The sequence below is a fragment of the Anser brachyrhynchus genome, assembly GCF_964034855.1.
Source record: "Anser brachyrhynchus genome assembly, contig: SCAFFOLD_118, whole genome shotgun sequence".
NCBI lineage: Eukaryota > Metazoa > Chordata > Aves > Anseriformes > Anatidae > Anser > Anser brachyrhynchus.
Genome location: NW_027663748.1, coordinates 327,482 through 341,043, shown reverse-complemented (window position 1 = coordinate 341,043; position 13,562 = coordinate 327,482).

Sequence of the window (13,562 nt, the reverse complement as noted above, 5' to 3'; positions counted from 1 at the left end):
TTCACTCTTTCCTAACAACCCTAAACATAACCCCAACCGCAACAAGAAGCTGAACCCGAGTTAGACCCGAAAAAACAAATACGGTGCCACTTTCTGCCATCAAAAAGTGCTCTCAGCGGAAGCCTTTGGGTACACCTGAACTCCCTGGGGGAGCCTTTACGCAACCCCACACTCAACAGGACTCTGCGTCTTCACTCTTTCCTAACAACCCTAAACAGAACCCTAACCGCAACAAGAAGCTGAACCCGAGTTAGACCCGAAAAAACACGTACGGTGCCACTTTCTGCCATCAAAAAGTGCTCTCAGCGGAAGCCTTTGGGTACACCTGAACTCCCTGGGGGAGCCTTTACGCAACCCCACACTCAACAGGACTCTGCGTCTTCACTCTTTCCTAACAACCCTAAACAGAACCCTAACCGCAACAAGAAGCTGAACCCGAGTTAGACCCGAAAAAACACGTACGGTGCCACTTTCTGCCATCAAAAAGTGCTCTCAGCGGAAGCCTTTGGGTACACCTGAACTCCCTGGGGGAGCCTTTACGCAACCCCACACTCAACAGGACTCTGCGTCTTCACTCTTTCCTAACAACCCTAAACATAACCCTAACCGCAACAAGAAGCTGAACCCGAGTTAGACCCGAAAAATCACGTACGGTGCCACTTTCTGCCATCAAAAAGTGCTCTCAGCGGAAGCCTTTGGGTACACCTGAACTCCCTGGGGGAGCCTTTACGCAACCCCACACTCAACAGGACTCTGCGTCTTCACTCTTTCCTAACAACCCTAAACATAACCCTAACCGCAACAAGAAGCTCAACCCGAGTTAGACCCGAAAAAACACGTACGGTGCCACTTTCTGCCATCAAAAAGTGCTCTCAGCGGAAGCCTTTGGGTACACCTGAACTCCCTGGGGGAGCCTTTACGCAACCCCACACTCAACAGGACTCTGCGTCTTCACTCTTTCCTAACAACCCTAAACATAACCCTAACCGGAACAAGAAGCTGAACCCGAGTTAGACCCGAAAAAACACGTACGGTGCCACTTTCTGCCATCAAAAAGTGCTCTCAGCGGAAGCCTTTGGGTACACCTGAACTCCCTGGAGGAGCCTTTACGTTACCCCACACTCAACAGGACTCTGCGTCTTCACTCTTTCCTAACAACCCTAAACATAACCCTTACCGGAACAAGAAGCTGAACCCGAGTTAGACCCGAAAAAACACGTACGGTGCCACTTTCTGCCATCAAAAAGTGCTCTCAGCGGAAGCCTTCGGGTACACCTGAACTCCCTGGGGGAGCCTTTACGCAACCCCACACTCAACAGGACTCTGCCTCTTCACTCTTTCCTAACAACCCTAAACATAACCCTAACCGGAACAAGAAGCTGAACCTGAGTTAGACCCGAAAAAACACGTACGGTGAAACTTTCTGCCATCAAAAAGTGCTCTCAGCGGAAGCCTTTGGGTACACCTGAACTCCCTGGGGGAGCCTTTACGCAACCCCACACTCAACAGGACTCTGCGTCTTCACTCTTTCCTAACAACCCTAAACATAACCCTAACCGCAACAAGAAGCTGAACCCGAGTTAGACCCGAAAAAACACGTACCGTGCCACTTTCTGCCATCAAAAAGTGCTCTCAGCGGAAGCCTTTGGGTACACCTGAACTCCCTGGGGGAGCCTTTACGCAACCCCACACTCAACAGGACTCTGCGTCTTCACTCTTTCCTAACAACCCTAAACATAACCCTAACCGCAACAAGAAGCTGAACCCGAGTTAGACCCGAAAAAACACGTACGGTGCCACTTTCTGCCATCCAAAAGTGCTCTCAGCGGAAGCCTTTGGGTACACCTGAACTCCCTGGGGGAGCCTTTACGCAACCCCACACTCAACAGGACTCTGCGTCTTCACTCTTTCCTAACAACCCTAAACATAACCCTAACAGCAACAAGAAGCTCAACCCGAGTTAGACCCGAAAAATCACGTACGGTGCCACTTTCTGCCATCAAAAAGTGCTCTCAGCGGAAGCCTTTGGGTACACCTGAACTCCCTGGGGGAGCCTTTACGCAACCCCACACTCAACAGGACTCTGCGTCTTCACTCTTTCCTAACAACCCTAAACATAACCCTAACCGCAACAAGAAGCTGAACCCGAGTTAGACCCGAAAAAACACGTACGGTGCCACTTTCTGCCATCAAAAAGTGCTCTCAGCGGAAGCCTTTGGGTACACCTGAACTCCCTGGGGGAGCCTTTACGCAACCCCACACTCAACAGGACTCTGCGTCTTCACTCTTTCCTAACAACCCTAAACATAACCCTAACCGCAACAAGAAGCTCAACCCGAGTTAGACCCGAAAAAACACGGACGGTGCCACTTTATGCCATCAAAAAGTGCTCTCAGCGGAAGCCTTTGGGTACACCTGAACTCCCTGGGGGAGCCTTTACGCAACCCCACACTCAACAGGACTCTGCGTCTTCACTCTTTCCTAACAACCCTAAACATAACCCTAACCGCAACAAGAAGCTGAACCCGAGTTAGACCCGAAAAAACACGTACGGTGCCACTTTCTGCCATCAAAAAGTGCTCTCAGCGGAAGCCTTTGGGTACACCTGAACTCCCTGGGGGAGCCTTTACGCAACCCCACACTCAACAGGACTCTGCGTCTTCACTCTTTCCTAACAACCCTAAACATAACCCTAACCGGAACAAGAAGCTCAACCCGAGTTAGACCCGAAAAAACACGTACGGTGCCACTTTCTGCCATCAAAAAGTGCTCTCAGCGGAAGCCTTTGGGTACACCTGAACTCCCTGGGGGAGCCTTTACGCAACCCCACACTCAACAGGACTCTGCGTCTTCACTCTTTCCTAACAACCCTAAACATAACCCTAACCGCAACAAGAAGCTGAACCCGAGTTAGACCTGAAAAAACACGTACGGTGCCACTTTCTGCCATCAAAAAGTGCTCTCAGCGGAAGCCTTTGGGTACACCTGAACTCCCTGGGGGAGCCTTTACGGAACCCCACACTCAACAGGACTCTGCGTCTTCACTCTTTCCTAACAACCCTAAACATAACCCTAACCGCAACAAGAAGCTGAACCCGAGTTAGACCCGAAAAAACACGTACGGTGCCACTTTCTGCCATCAAAAAGTGCTCTCAGCGGAAGCCTTTGGGTACACCTGAACTCCCTGGGGGAGCCTTTACGCAACCCCACACTCAACAGGACTCTGCGTCTTCACTCTTTCATAACAACCCTAAACAGAACCCTAACCGCAACAAGAAGCTGAACCCGAGTTAGACCCGAAAAAACACGTACGGTGCCACTTTCTGCCATCAAAAAGTGCTCTCAGCGGAAGCCTTTGGGTACACCTGAACTCCCTGGGGGAGCCTTTACGCAACCCCACACTCAACAGGACTCTGCGTCTTCACTCTTTCCTAACAACCCTAAACATAACCCTAACCGCAACAAGAAGCTGAACCCGAGTTAGACCCGAAAAAACACGTACGGTGCCACTTTATGCCATCAAAAAGTGCTCTCAGCGGAAGCCTTTGGGTACACCTGAACTCCCTGGGGGAGCCTTTACGCAACCCCACACTCAACAGGACTCTGCCTCTTCACTCTTTCCTAACAACCCTAAACATAACCCTAACCGGAACAAGAACCTGAACACGAGTTAGACCCGAAAAAACACGTACGGTGCCACTTTCTGCCATCAAAAAGTGCTCTCAGCGGAAGCCTTCGGGTACACCTGAACTCCCTGGGGGAGCCTTTACGCAACCCCACACTCAACAGGACTCTGCGTCTTCACTCTTTCCTAACAACCCTAAACATAACCCTAACCGCAACAAGAAGCTGAACCCGAGTTAGACCCGAAAAAACACGTACGGTGCCACTTTCTGCCATCAAAAAGTGCTCTCAGCGGAAGCCTTTGGGTACACCTGAACTCCCTGGGGGAGCCTTTACGCAACCCCACACTCAACAGGACTCTGCCTCTTCACTCTTTCCTAACAACCCTAAACATAACCCTAACCGCAACAAGAAGCTGAACCCGAGTTAGACCCGAAAAAACACGTACGGTGCCACTTTCTGCCATCAAAAAGTGCTCTCAGCGGAAGCCTTTGGGTACACCTGAACTCCCTGGGGGAGCCTTTACGCAACCCCACACTCAACAGGACTCTGCGTCTTCACTCTTTCCTAACAACCCTAAACATAACCCTAACCGCAACAAGAAGCTGAACCCGAGTTAGACCCGAAAAAACACGCACGGTGCCACTTTCTGCCATCAAAAAGTGCTCTCAGCGGAAGCCTTTGGGTACACCTGAACTCCCTGGGGGAGCCTTTACGCAACCCCACACTCAACAGGACTCTGCCTCTTCACTCTATCCTAACAACCCTAAACATAACCCTAACCGCAACAAGAAGCTGAACCCGAGTTAGACCCGAAAAAACACGTACGGTGCCACTTTCTGCCATCAAAAAGTGCTCTCAGCGGAAGCCTTTGGGTACACCTGAACTCCCTGGAGGAGCCTTTACGTTACCCCACACTCAACAGGACTCTGCGTCTTCACTCTTTCCTAACAACCCTAAACATAACCCTAACCGCAACAAGAAGCTGAACCCGAGTTAGACCCGAAAAAACACGTACGGTGCCACTTTATGCCATCCAAAAGTGCTCTCAGCGGAAGCCTTTGGGTACACCTGAACTCCCTGGGGGAGCCTTTACGCAACCCCACACTCAACAGGACTCTGCCTCTTCACTCTTTCCTAACAACCCTAAACATAACCCTAACCGCAACAAGAAGCTGAACCCGAGTTAGACCCGAAAAAACACGTACGGTGCCACTTTCTGCCATCAAAAAGTGCTCTCAGCGGAAGCCTTTGGGTACGCCTGAACTCCCTGGGGGAGCCTTTACGCAACCCCACACTCAACAGGACTCTGCCTCTTCACTCTTTCCTAACAACCCTAAACATAACCCTAACCGCAACAAGAAGCTGAACCTGAGTTAGACCCGAAAAAACACGTACGGTGCCACTTTATGCCATCCAAAAGTGCTCTCAGCGGAAGCCTTTGGGTACACCTGAACTCCCTGGGGGAGCCTTTACGCAACCCCACACTCAACAGGACTCTGCGTCTTCACTCTTTCCTAACAACCCTAAACATAACCCTAACCGCAACAAGAAGCTGAACCCGAGTTAGACCCGAAAAAACACGTACGGTGCCACTTTATGCCATCCAAAAGTGCTCTCAGCGGAAGCCTTTGGGTACACCTGAACTCCCTGGGGGAGCCTTTACGCAACCCCACACTCAACAGGACTCTGCCTCTTCACTCTTTCCTAACAACCCTAAACATAACCCTAACCGCAACAAGAAGCTGAACCCGAGTTAGACCCGAAAAAACACGTACGGTGCCACTTTCTGCCATCAAAAAGTGCTCTCAGCGGAAGCCTTTGGGTACACCTGAACTCCCTGGGGGAGCCTTTACGCAACCCCACACTCAACAGGACTCTGCCTCTTCACTCTTTCCTAACAACCCTAAACATAACCCTAACCGGAACAAGAAGCTGAACACGAGTTAGACCCGAAAAAACACGTACGGTGCCACTTTCTGCCATCAAAAAGTGCTCTCAGCGGAAGCCTTCGGGTACACCTGAACTCCCTGGGGGAGCCTTTACGCAACCCCACACTCAACAGGACTCTGCGTCTTCACTCTTTCCTAACAACCCTAAACATAACCCTAACCGCAACAAGAAGCTGAACCCGAGTTAGACCCGAAAAAACACGTACGGTGCCACTTTCTGCCATCCAAAAGTGCTCTCAGCGGAAGCCTTTGGGTACACCTGAACTCCCTGGGGGAGCCTTTACGCAACCCCACACTCAACAGGACTCTGCCTCTTCACTCTTTCCTAACAACCCTAAACATAACCCTAACCGGAACAAGAAGCTGAACCCGAGTTAGACCCGAAAAAACACGTACGGTGCCACTTTCTGCCATCAAAAAGTGCTCTCAGCGGAAGCCTTTGGGTACACCTGAACTCCCTGGGGGAGCCTTTACGCAACCCCACACTCAACAGGACTCTGCGTCTTCACTCTTTCCTAACAACCCTAAACATAACCCTAACCGCAACAAGAAGCTGAACCCGAGTTAGACCCGAAAAAACACGTACGGTGCCACTTTCTGCCATCAAAAAGTGCTCTCAGCGGAAGCCTTTGGGTACACCTGAACTCCCTGGGGGAGCCTTTACGCAACCCCACACTCAACAGGACTCTGCGTCTTCACTCTTTCCTAACAACCCTAAACATAACCCTAACCGGAACAAGAAGCTGAACCTGAGTTAGACCCGAAAAAACACGTACGGTGCCACTTTCTGCCATCAAAAAGTGCTCTCAGCGGAAGCCTTTGGGTACACCTGAACTCCCTGGAGGAGCCTTTACGTTACCCCACACTCAACAGGACTCTGCGTCTTCACTCTTTCCTAACAACCCTAAACATAACCCTAACCGGAACAAGAAGCTCAACCCGAGTTAGACCCGAAAAAACACGTACGGTGCCACTTTCTGCCATCAAAAAGTGCTCTCAGCGGAAGCCTTTGGGTACACCTGAACTCCCTGGGGGAGCCTTTACGCAACCCCACACTCAACAGGACTCTGCGTCTTCACTCTTTCCTAACAACCCTAAACATAACCCTAACCGCAACAAGAAGCTGAACCCGAGTTAGACCCGAAAAAACACGGACGGTGCCACTTTCTGCCATCAAAAAGTGCTCTCAGCGGAAGCCTTTGGGTACACCTGAACTCCCTGGGGGAGCCTTTACGCAACCCCACACTCAACAGGACTCTGCGTCTTCACTCTTTCCTAACAACCCTAAACATAACCCCAACCGCAACAAGAAGCTGAACCCGAGTTAGACCCGAAAAAACAAATACGGTGCCACTTTCTGCCATCAAAAAGTGCTCTCAGCGGAAGCCTTTGGGTACACCTGAACTCCCTGGGGGAGCCTTTACGCAACCCCACACTCAACAGGACTCTGCGTCTTCACTCTTTCCTAACAACCCTAAACATAACCCTAACCGGAACAAGAAGCTGAACCCGAGTTAGACCCGAAAAAACACGTACGGTGCCACTTTCTGCCATCAAAAAGTGCTCTCAGCGGAAGCCTTTGGGTACACCTGAACTCCCTGGGGGAGCCTTTACGCAACCCCACACTCAACAGGACTCTGCGTCTTCACTCTTTCCTAACAACCCTAAACATAACCCTAACCGCAACAAGAAGCTGAACCCGAGTTAGACCCGAAAAAACACGTACGGTGCCACTTTCTGCCATCAAAAAGTGCTCTCAGCGGAAGCCTTTGGGTACACCTGAACTCCCTGGGGGAGCCTTTACGCAACCCCACACTCAACAGGACTCTGCGTCTTCACTCTTTCCTAACAACCCTAAACATAACCCTAACCGCAACAAGAAGCTGAACCCGAGTTAGACCCGAAAAAACACGTACGGTGCCACTTTCTGCCATCAAAAAGTGCTCTCAGCGGAAGCCTTTGGGTACACCTGAACTCCCTGGGGGAGCCTTTACGCAACCCCACACTCAACAGGACTCTGCCTCTTCACTCTTTCCTAACAACCCTAAACATAACCCTAACCGGAACAAGAAGCTGAACACGAGTTAGACCCGAAAAAACACGTACGGTGCCACTTTCTGCCATCAAAAAGTGCTCTCAGCGGAAGCCTTCGGGTACACCTGAACTCCCTGGGGGAGCCTTTACGCAACCCCACACTCAACAGGACTCTGCGTCTTCACTCTTTCCTAACAACCCTAAACATAACCCTAACCGCAACAAGAAGCTGAACCCGAGTTAGACCCGAAAAAACACGTACGTTGCCACTTTCTGCCATCAAAAAGTGCTCTCAGCGGAAGCCTTTGGGTACACCTGAACTCCCTGGGGGAGCCTTTACGCAACCCCACACTCAACAGGACTCTGCCTCTTCACTCTTTCCTAACAACCCTAAACATAACCCTAACCGGAACAAGAAGCTGAACCCGAGTTAGACCCGAAAAAACACGTACGGTGCCACTTTCTGCCATCAAAAAGTGCTCTCAGCGGAAGCCTTTGGGTACACCTGAACTCCCTGGGGGAGCCTTTACGCAACCCCACACTCAACAGGACTCTGCGTCTTCACTCTTTCCTAACAACCCTAAACATAACCCTAACCGCAACAAGAAGCTGAACCCGAGTTAGACCCGAAAAAACACGGACGGTGCCACTTTCTGCCATCAAAAAGTGCTCTCAGCGGAAGCCTTTGGGTACACCTGAACTCCCTGGGGGAGCCTTTACGCAACCCCACACTCAACAGGACTCTGCGTCTTCACTCTATCCTAACAACCCTAAACATAACCCTAACCGGAACAAGAAGCTGAACCCGAGTTAGACCCGAAAAAACACGTACGGTGCCACTTTCTGCCATCCAAAAGTGCTCTCAGCGGAAGCCTTTGGGTACACCTGAACTCCCTGGAGGAGCCTTTACGTTACCCCACACTCAACAGGACTCTGCGTCTTCACTCTTTCCTAACAACCCTAAACATAACCCTAACCGGAACAAGAAGCTCAACCCGAGTTAGACCCGAAAAAACACGTACGGTGCCACTTTCTGCCATCAAAAAGTGCTCTCAGCGGAAGCCTTTGGGTACACCTGAACTCCCTGGGGGAGCCTTTACGCAACCCCACACTCAACAGGACTCTGCGTCTTCACTCTTTCCTAACAACCCTAAACATAACCCTAACCGCAACAAGAAGCTGAACCCGAGTTAGACCCGAAAAAACACGTACGGTGCCACTTTCTGCCATCAAAAAGTGCTCTCAGCGGAAGCCTTTGGGTACACCTGAACTCCCTGGGGGAGCCTTTACGCAACCCCACACTCAACAGGACTCTGCGTCTTCACTCTTTCCTAACAACCCTAAACATAACCCCAACCGCAACAAGAAGCTGAACCCGAGTTAGACCCGAAAAAACAAATACGGTGCCACTTTCTGCCATCAAAAAGTGCTCTCAGCGGAAGCCTTTGGGTACACCTGAACTCCCTGGGGGAGCCTTTACGCAACCCCACACTCAACAGGACTCTGCGTCTTCACTCTTTCCTAACAACCCTAAACATAACCCCAACCGCAACAAGAAGCTGAACCCGAGTTAGACCCGAAAAAACAAATACGGTGCCACTTTCTGCCATCAAAAAGTGCTCTCAGCGGAAGCCTTTGGGTACACCTGAACTCCCTGGGGGAGCCTTTACGCAACCCCACACTCAACAGGACTCTGCGTCTTCACTCTTTCCTAACAAGCCTAAACGTAACCCTAACCGGAACAAGAAGCTGAACCCGAGTTAGACCCGAAAAAACACGTACGGTGCCACTTTCTGCCATCAAAAAGTGCTCTCAGCGGAAGCCTTTGGGTACACCTGAACTCCCTGGGGGAGCCTTTACGCAACCCCACACTCAACAGGACTCTGCGTCTTCACTCTTTCCTAACAACCCTAAACATAACCCCAACCGCAACAAGAAGCTGAACCCGAGTTAGACCCGAAAAAACAAATACGGTGCCACTTTCTGCCATCAAAAAGTGCTCTCAGCGGAAGCCTTTGGGTACACCTGAACTCCCTGGGGGAGCCTTTACGCAACCCCACACTCAACAGGACTCTGCGTCTTCACTCTTTCCTAACAAGCCTAAACGTAACCCTAACCGCAACAAGAAGCTGAACCCGAGTTAGACCCGAAAAAACACGTACGGTGCCACTTTCTGCCATCAAAAAGTGCTCTCAGCGGAAGCCTTTGGGTACACCTGAACTCCCTGGGGGAGCCTTTACGCAACCCCACACTCAACAGGACTCTGCGTCTTCACTCTTTCCTAACAACCCTAAACAGAACCCTAACCGCAACAAGAAGCTGAACCCGAGTTAGACCCGAAAAAACACGTACGGTGCCACTTTCTGCCATCAAAAAGTGCTCTCAGCGGAAGCCTTTGGGTACACCTGAACTCCCTGGGGGAGCCTTTACGCAACCCCACACTCAACAGGACTCTGCGTCTTCACTCTTTCCTAACAACCCTAAACATAACCCTAACCGCAACAAGAAGCTGAACCCGAGTTAGACCCGAAAAAACACGTACGGTGCCACTTTCTGCCATCAAAAAGTGCTCTCAGCGGAAGCCTTTGGGTACGCCTGAACTCCCTGGGGGAGCCTTTACGCAACCCCACACTCAACAGGACTCTGCGTCTTCACTCTTTCCTAACAACCCTAAACATAACCCTAACCGCAACAAGAAGCTGAACCTGAGTTAGACCCGAAAAAACACGTACGGTGCCACTTTCTGCCATCAAAAAGTGCTCTCAGCGGAAGCCTTTGGGTACACCTGAACTCCCTGGGGGAGCCTTTATGCAACCCCACACTCAACAGGACTCTGCGTCTTCACTCTTTCCTAACAACCCTAAACATAACCCTAACCGCAACAAGAAGCTGAACCCGAGTTAGACCCGAAAAAACACGTACGGTGCCACTTTATGCCATCCAAAAGTGCTCTCAGCGGAAGCCTTTGGGTACACCTGAACTCCCTGGGGGAGCCTTTACGCAACCCCACACTCAACAGGACTCTGCGTCTTCACTCTTTCCTAACAACCCTAAACATAACCCTAACCGCAACAAGAAGCTGAACCCGAGTTAGACCCGAAAAAACACGTACGGTGCCACTTTCTGCCATCAAAAAGTGCTCTCAGCGGAAGCCTTTGGGTACACCTGAACTCCCTGGGGGAGCCTTTACGCAACCCCACACTCAACAGGACTCTGCCTCTTCACTCTTTCCTAACAACCCTAAACATAACCCTAACCGGAACAAGAAGCTGAACACGAGTTAGACCCGAAAAAACACGTACGGTGCCACTTTCTGCCATCAAAAAGTGCTCTCAGCGGAAGCCTTCGGGTACACCTGAACTCCCTGGGGGAGCCTTTACGCAACCCCACACTCAACAGGACTCTGCGTCTTCACTCTTTCCTAACAACCCTAAACATAACCCTAACCGCAACAAGAAGCTGAACCCGAGTTAGACCCGAAAAAACACGTACGTTGCCACTTTCTGCCATCAAAAAGTGCTCTCAGCGGAAGCCTTTGGGTACACCTGAACTCCCTGGGGGAGCCTTTACGCAACCCCACACTCAACAGGACTCTGCCTCTTCACTCTTTCCTAACAACCCTAAACATAACCCTAACCGGAACAAGAAGCTGAACCCGAGTTAGACCCGAAAAAACACGCACGGTGCCACTTTCTGCCATCAAAAAGTGCTCTCAGCGGAAGCCTTTGGGTACACCTGAACTCCCTGGGGGAGCCTTTACGCAACCCCACACTCAACAGGACTCTGCGTCTTCACTCTTTCCTAACAACCCTAAACATAACCCTAACCGCAACAAGAAGCTGAACCCGAGTTAGACCCGAAAAAACACGGACGGTGCCACTTTCTGCCATCAAAAAGTGCTCTCAGCGGAAGCCTTTGGGTACACCTGAACTCCCTGGGGGAGCCTTTACGCAACCCCACACTCAACAGGACTCTGCGTCTTCACTCTATCCTAACAACCCTAAACATAACCCTAACCGGAACAAGAAGCTGAACCCGAGTTAGACCCGAAAAAACACGTACGGTGCCACTTTCTGCCATCCAAAAGTGCTCTCAGCGGAAGCCTTTGGGTACACCTGAACTCCCTGGAGGAGCCTTTACGTTACCCCACACTCAACAGGACTCTGCGTCTTCACTCTTTCCTAACAACCCTAAACATAACCCTAACCGGAACAAGAAGCTCAACCCGAGTTAGACCCGAAAAAACACGTACGGTGCCACTTTCTGCCATCAAAAAGTGCTCTCAGCGGAAGCCTTTGGGTACACCTGAACTCCCTGGGGGAGCCTTTACGCAACCCCACACTCAACAGGACTCTGCGTCTTCACTCTTTCCTAACAACCCTAAACATAACCCTAACCGCAACAAGAAGCTGAACCCGAGTTAGACCCGAAAAAACACGTACGGTGCCACTTTCTGCCATCAAAAAGTGCTCTCAGCGGAAGCCTTTGGGTACACCTGAACTCCCTGGGGGAGCCTTTACGCAACCCCACACTCAACAGGACTCTGCGTCTTCACTCTTTCCTAACAACCCTAAACATAACCCCAACCGCAACAAGAAGCTGAACCCGAGTTAGACCCGAAAAAACAAATACGGTGCCACTTTCTGCCATCAAAAAGTGCTCTCAGCGGAAGCCTTTGGGTACACCTGAACTCCCTGGGGGAGCCTTTACGCAACCCCACACTCAACAGGACTCTGCGTCTTCACTCTTTCCTAACAACCCTAAACATAACCCCAACCGCAACAAGAAGCTGAACCCGAGTTAGACCCGAAAAAACAAATACGGTGCCACTTTCTGCCATCAAAAAGTGCTCTCAGCGGAAGCCTTTGGGTACACCTGAACTCCCTGGGGGAGCCTTTACGCAACCCCACACTCAACAGGACTCTGCGTCTTCACTCTTTCCTAACAAGCCTAAACATAACCCTAACCGCAACAAGAAGCTGAACCCGAGTTAGACCCGAAAAAACACGTACGGTGCCACTTTCTGCCATCAAAAAGTGCTCTCAGCGGAAGCCTTTGGGTACACCTGAACTCCCTGGGGGAGCCTTTACGCAACCCCACACTCAACAGGACTCTGCGTCTTCACTCTTTCCTAACAACCCTAAACAGAACCCTAACCGCAACAAGAAGCTGAACCCGAGTTAGACCCGAAAAAACACGTACGGTGCCACTTTCTGCCATCAAAAAGTGCTCTCAGCGGAAGCCTTTGGGTACACCTGAACTCCCTGGGGGAGCCTTTACGCAACCCCACACTCAACAGGACTCTGCGTCTTCACTCTTTCCTAACAACCCTAAACATAACCCTAACCGCAACAAGAAGCTGAACCCGAGTTAGACCCGAAAAATCACGTACGGTGCCACTTTCTGCCATCAAAAAGTGCTCTCAGCGGAAGCCTTTGGGTACACCTGAACTCCCTGGGGGAGCCTTTACGCAACCCCACACTCAACAGGACTCTGCGTCTTCACTCTTTCCTAACAACCCTAAACATAACCCTAACCGCAACAAGAAGCTCAACCCGAGTTAGACCCGAAAAAACACGTACGGTGCCACTTTCTGCCATCAAAAAGTGCTCTCAGCGGAAGCCTTTGGGTACACCTGAACTCCCTGGGGGAGCCTTTACGCAACCCCACACTCAACAGGACTCTGCGTCTTCACTCTTTCCTAACAACCCTAAACATAACCCTAACCGGAACAAGAAGCTGAACCCGAGTTAGACCCGAAAAAACACGTACGGTGCCACTTTCTGCCATCAAAAAGTGCTCTCAGCGGAAGCCTTTGGGTACACCTGAACTCCCTGGAGGAGCCTTTACGTTACCCCACACTCAACAGGACTCTGCGTCTTCACTCTTTCCTAACAACCCTAAACATAACCCTTACCGGAACAAGAAGCTGAACCCGAGTTAGACCCGAAA